Genomic DNA, 6,514 nt, shown 5'->3' on the forward strand with positions numbered 1-6,514 from the left:
TGAATGGGAAGATCCAGACACAGGGAGGAGACAACAACCGAGATGGACAGTATTGCCCCAGGGATTTACAGAATCTCCCAATTTGTTTGGGCAAGCATTAGAACAAATTTTACAGGATTATCAGACGGACCCAGGAGTGACCTTGATACAATACGTGGATGATTTGCTTTTAGCTGGGAAAGAGGAAGAAGATGTAAGGAAAGAGAGTATTAAATTGTTAAATTTCCTGGGTCTAAAGGGATTGAAAGTATCCAAAGCAAAGCTTCAATTTGTAGAAGAAGAGGTGAAATATTTAGGTCATTATCTTAAAAGAGGGGAGAAAAGAATAGATCCTGAAAGAATACAGGGGATTTTATCACTACCAATTCCTAAAAATAAAAGACAGATACGTCAAATTTTGGGATTAACAGGGTATTGTAGACAGTGGATTGAAAATTATAGCAGTAAAGTTAAATTCTTATATCAGAAATTGACACAGGAAGGATTAATAAAATGGAGTTCAGAAGATACAGAAAAACTCCGGGAACTACAAGAGAGTTTAATTCATGCTCCTGTTTTGAGTCTCCCAGATTTGAGGAGACCCTTTTACTTGTTTGTAAATGTAGAAAATGGAATTGCCTTTGGAGTCCTAACTCAGGAGTGGGCAGGGAGGAAGAAGCCAATAGGGTATTTATCAAAGATTTTAGACCCTGTGAGTAAAGGTTGGCCAGCCTGTCTACAAGCAGTAGCAGGATGTGCCCTACTGGTGGAGAAAGCTAGAAAAATCACCTTTAATAGCAACTTGAAGGTAATATCCCCCCATAATATTCGAGGTGTGCTACAACAAAAGGCGGAAAAATGGATTTCCGATGCTAGACTTTTAAAATATGAAGGAATTTTAATTGAAGCCCCAAACTTAATATTAGAAACTACAACTGTACAAAATCCGGCTGCATTTTTGTATGGAGAACCTGAAAGTGAATCTTTGATACATGACTGTATAACTACAATTGAAGAACAAACCAAAATTAGACCTGATCTGGAAGAAGAGGAATTAGAAAGCGGAGAAAAATTGTTTGTGGATGGGTCCTCCAGAGTAATAGAAGGAAAAAGGAAAACAGGATATGCTGTAATAAGAGGACCAGATATGCGAGTTTTGGAATCAGGTCCATTAGACAAATCTTGGTCAGCCCAAGCCTGTGAATTGTATGCGGTATTAAGGGCATTGAAATTACTAGAAGGAAAGGAGGGGACAATATATACAGATTCCAGATATAGTTATGGGGTGGTGCATACGTTTGGTAAACTGTGGGAAGAAAGAGGTTTAATAAACTCTCAAGGGAAAGATCTGGTTCATCAAAAACTTATAATGGCAGTTTTAAAAGCCCTGAGAAAACCCAAGAGGTTAGCCGTGGTTTATTTAAAGGGACACCAGAAGGGAATAGACTTAAGGAGTAGAGGAAATAATGCTGCCGATCAAGAGGCAAAACAGGCAGCATTACGAATAATGGTCCTAAAAGAAAAAGGGGGGGAGGAAAAAAAACTTTAGAACATAAAGATAATGACTTGAGAATTAGATTTACTGAAGAAGAAAAGTTAAAACTCCCAGAGACAGGAGCAATAGAAAGCTCAGAGGGGAGATGGTTTCTCCCAGATGGCCGGGAAGTACTACCAAAAGCCATAGCACAAAGAATATTAGAAAAGATACATCAAAAAACACATTGGGGCACACAGGGGTTAATAGACTATTTTGCAGCAAAGTATATGAGCACAGGTATTCGAGATTTGGCTAAGCAAATTACTAGAAGTTGTCTCCCATGTTTAAAAACAAATAGGAAAAATCTTAGAAAATTACCTTATGGAGGGAGACCCTTAGCAAAAAGACCCTTTGCAAATATTCAGATTGATTTCACAGAACTACCAAAGGTAGGGAGATTTAAATACCTCCTAGTCTTAGTGGATCATCTCACTCATTTCGTGGAAGCTTTCCCAACATCTAGGGAAACTTCACGAACAGTTGTAAAAGTGTTACTAGAAGAAATAATTCCCAGATATGGGGTACCAGAGACAATAGATTCGGATAAAGGTCCCCATTTTACATCCAAAATAACTCAAGAAGTTTCAGAAGCATTAGGAATAAAGTGGGAACAACACACCCCTTGGCACCCTCAAAGTTCTGGAAGAGTAGAAAGGATGAATGGAGAAATAAAAAAACAACTCACTAAGCTAGTGATGGAAACAAAATTATCATGGGTTAAATGTGTTCCACTAGCCCTTCTGAATATTCGAACCCAGCCAAGGGCAGATTTAGGAATTTCCCCTTTTGAGATGTTATATGGTATGCCTTATAATATAGAGGAAGTCCAAACACATCCAAATGTAAGTGATCAATACATCAATAAGTATTTAATAAAATTAATGCAATTTAAAAAAAGCATTGTGGGAAAAGGGAATGCTGGCTCAGAGACCACCATTGGATTTTATATTACACCAGGTACAACCTGGAGAGTGGGTGTTGATAAGAAGCTGGAAAGAAAATCCCTTAACACCGAAGTGGGAGGGACCGTATCAAGTCCTATTAACAACAGACTCTGCAGTTCGAACAGCTAAGAAGGGGTGGACACATGCCAGTCGGATAAAGGGACCTGTGAAGCCACCAGAAGATAAGGACTGAGAAGCAGTTAGCCCGGCTGGGAACTTGAGACTTAAAACAAAGTAACATCCAAGGACTATTAACCGGTTTAGAAGCTTATGAATAGTAACTTTTATAAAGGTTTTTATATAGAATATAAAATACCCTCATCTAGTGGTAGAGAAATATATAATAGGAGTGTTAAAATAGGCTGTGCTTTATGTCAGAATTGTTATCCTTTTGTTTGTTTTAAATGTATAGTATGTGAAGAATATTGGTGGACCCACTGTCATAGAGGCTACCCACCGAGAGGGGTGTGTAGATCTTGCTACATAGCCCAGAGAAAACTCACTAATTGGGCCTTAATAACTAGAATACAAGCAGGAGAATTTGAAAAAGGATCAGAGGAGTGGTGGACTATTTATGCAAAAGGAGTTAATCCCTTGTATTATTGTTATCATCCAAACGAACCTTCACTTTTTGTAACAAACATAGTAGCTGGGTTGTGTAGACAGAGGCTCCCGGAATTAAGATGTAATATCCCTTTAATAAAGCATAAAAGTTGGAAAAAATACATACAAAGAATTAATAAGAGAAGGAGTAATTTCCCTCCCGAAGAATACTCTTGCTGCCGAGAAGATGGTACACCCCGTGTCCCGCAGCAAACGGGTCGACGATGGGAGAGGCAGAGGAGTAATAAACTGTGGAGGGAAACACTCCAATATACATGGGACCAAAAGGTCATGGACCTGGAAATGCCACAAGAATGGGAATGATACAACCCAGCAAAATAATTTTTGGGAAATCCAAACTGACACTATACAAAAGAAAAGCCTCTATTATAGCAGGGGAAGCCAATACTCATTTAAGAAATCAATAATATTTACAATCTTAATTAGCACATTTGACATTTGTATAGGCAAGACTCACGAACCCTTTAATTGGTCTATAATTCGATGGGAAGACCAGGCTATTATCCAATCACAGATCGTCTCTGGAGACCCTAGCTTTCAAGTTACACTGGACTCTCTTATTAAATGGAAGAGTACTAGTCATATCCCGCTCGGGAGAGTACTATATATGTGCCCAGCTTCTAATCCAGGCAGAGGATATTGTAATTACCCTGGGGAATTTTATTGTAGATATTGGGGCTGTGAAACAATTTCCATGGGGTGGAAAGTACAAAACCCAGATAAGTATCTAAAGGTTGAACGGGGTCCACATGGATGTATAAAGCCCTGGATAGGCCCCTCGGGAGAAGTAACATATACTGGGACTTGCAAATTTCATTACATCAATATTACACAGTCCCAAGACCCTGGGTGGTTATTGGGACGAACCTGGGGTCTCAGGATATGGGAACCTGGAAAAGATCGGGGAGTGCACATTCTTATAAAGAAAGAAATAGTTCTACATGATTCGGGATCTGTTGGGCCAAATCCAGTGGTATGGGGGGTAATAGACCCCAAAGTAAGAGATCAGAGTAATTATTCAGAAAAATTAGAAAATAACACACAAGTAACAACTACAGTAGAGACACCCCAAGAATATGGAAATGAAGTTCTTTGGAAAATATTACAAGCTACTTTTAAAGTATTAAATGATACACACCCAAATTTAACTAGAGAATGTTGGTTATGTTATAACATTAACCCACCCTTTTATGAGGCCATAGGTTCCACAGCAGAACCAAAAAGAGTAAATGGCACTAATCCTGCTGCCTGTTTATGGAAATCGGGAAGAGAAAACACTCCAGGAATAACATTATCTAGAGTCACTGGAAAAGGTAAATGCGTGGGAAATGTGCCCCCAGATAAGAAACATTTATGTCAGACAAAATTACAGGTTAAAGATCCTCGTAAGCCAGCTCAGTGGCTGATTCCAGCACCTAATACTAAATGGGTTTGTAACACTTTAGGAGTAACCCCATGTGTTTCTGTAACAGTCTTTAATGAAACTTATGAATTTTGCATACAAGTTATAATAGTTCCCCGGATTATTTATCATCCTGAAGAATATATGTATACACAATACCAGAACACAGAACACCATTTGGTGAAACGAGAACCCCTCACAGTATTAACAGTAGCCGTATTACTAGGTATAGGAGGGGCTGGATTAGGAACAGGTATAGCATCCTTAGTTCATCAACACCAGGGACTTAAAGAGCTTAGAATTTCAGTAGATGAGGATTTAAGGAGAATTGATGAATCCATAAAAGACCTCACAGACTCCCTAGACTCATTGGCAGAAGTGGCTTTGCAAAACAGAAGAGGATTAAACTTATTATTTTTACAACAAGGGGGCCTGTGTGCTGCACTTAAAGAAGAGTGTTGTGTATATGTAAACAAAAGTGGGATAGTAAGAGAAACCATGGCTAAATTACAGGAAGGACTGGAAAAGAGAAAGAAAGAACAAGAAATGCAACAGAGTTGGTACGAATCCTGGTTTAATTATTTTCCCTGGCAAACAACTTTACTATCTACTATAGCCGGACCACTGATTTTACTAATTTTAGGACTTACTTTTGGCCCTTGCATTCTTAATAAAGTTATTAACATCGTAAAAAGCAGGTTAGAGGCAGCTCATCTTATGTTAATACAGACCAAATATGAACCCTTAAATGGAGAAGAAACCGAAGATTATCTAGAACTAAGTAAAAGGGAATTGCAAAGATTTAACGAACAAAAGTAGGGAATAGAAAAAGGGGGGGATTGTGATAAACAGAGACCCTTTTGTTCGACTAAACATGTAGATATGATATTCTGTAATATTATGTTCTGTAAAATCAAGATTGTTACTTACCCTGTACCTACTTACGATAGTTACTTACGTATGTATAGTATCTGATGCTTGTATAGCTACTGACGTTTATTATGTCCTTGCTAAGATTCCTTGAATTCAAAAAATTACTGAGCTAAGCCTTTACAGGGAATAGTGAAGAAAGGTTACAGGAAGATAAGGAAAAGACCGAACGAGCAGACCCATAGACCGATGAAGGAGCATGCGTAGAAAGACCCGAGGAAGGACACGTCATCGGGGAAGCCCGGAGAGCCGGACTGATTAAAAGGAGACACACGAAAAACGGAGGCACGGCCGCGGAAAAGCGGGATCGCTTTCCGGCTGTCCAGCGCTGTATTTTGCTTATTGCTTGCTTGCTATAATTAATAAAATTTCCCTTTATTAACTTTAAACACTCTCTCGAGTGAATTTATAACAGATCCCACTTTTCAATGGCTAAAACTGCTGTCAATTCTCAGCAATGACCGATAATTGGTCAGGAGAAAAGACTCCAGGCAGTCCCCAGCAACTTTAACTTTCTTAAAGGTAAAGTAACTCCATGACAGTTAGTAAAGTGCTACATTACCATCATTGGTCAGTGGGGTTCACCACCCCCTGACTTTCTCCTGCAAGGAAAACACGGGAACAGACAAACAGCACCTGCAGGCTGTTTTCTGTCTTTGAGGATTATTTGGAATCCTCCCATGAAATTCCCAGGCTAGCTTCTCAGGCAGGCCTGGCAGGCCATGGGGCCTGCAGCTTGCTCCAAAGCTAGCCTCCATAGTAGATCTCACCCCAGAAGATCCACTGGTTATAAAATTGAAACTGGGGGAAAAAGGGAAAGAAGTGGAATTTCTAATTGACACGGGGACAACATATTCAGCCTTGAATAAGATTTTAGCACCTGTGGGGAAGGGTTATGTTACAGTAATAGGAGCAACTGGTCAACCTGAAAAAGCATATTTTTGCAAGCCATTACAGTATAAGCTTAGAAAGCAATGGGGCATTCATAAATTCCTATATCTGCCCAGCTCCCTGAGACATCTGTTGGGTAGAGACTTGTTAGAACAATTACAAGTAGCTATTAAATTTAAAAATGGAGAGGTTATTCTGGAGGTAAAT

General features: G+C 39.2%; 1 long non-coding RNA gene across 1 annotated transcript; it reads left to right on the top strand.

Moving 5' to 3' along the window:
• Positions 1-4,080: 4,080 nt before the first annotated feature.
• On the top strand, positions 4,081-5,805 carry LOC131591672 (uncharacterized). Its single transcript, XR_009280445.1, has 2 exons — positions 4,081-4,397; positions 5,543-5,805. It is a non-coding gene; the product is annotated as an uncharacterized LOC131591672 (long non-coding RNA).
• The last annotated feature ends 709 nt before the right edge of the window (positions 5,806-6,514 follow it).

Source organism: Poecile atricapillus, chromosome W (assembly GCF_030490865.1).
Source record: "Poecile atricapillus isolate bPoeAtr1 chromosome W, bPoeAtr1.hap1, whole genome shotgun sequence".
NCBI classification, from domain to species: Eukaryota; Metazoa; Chordata; class Aves; order Passeriformes; family Paridae; genus Poecile; species Poecile atricapillus.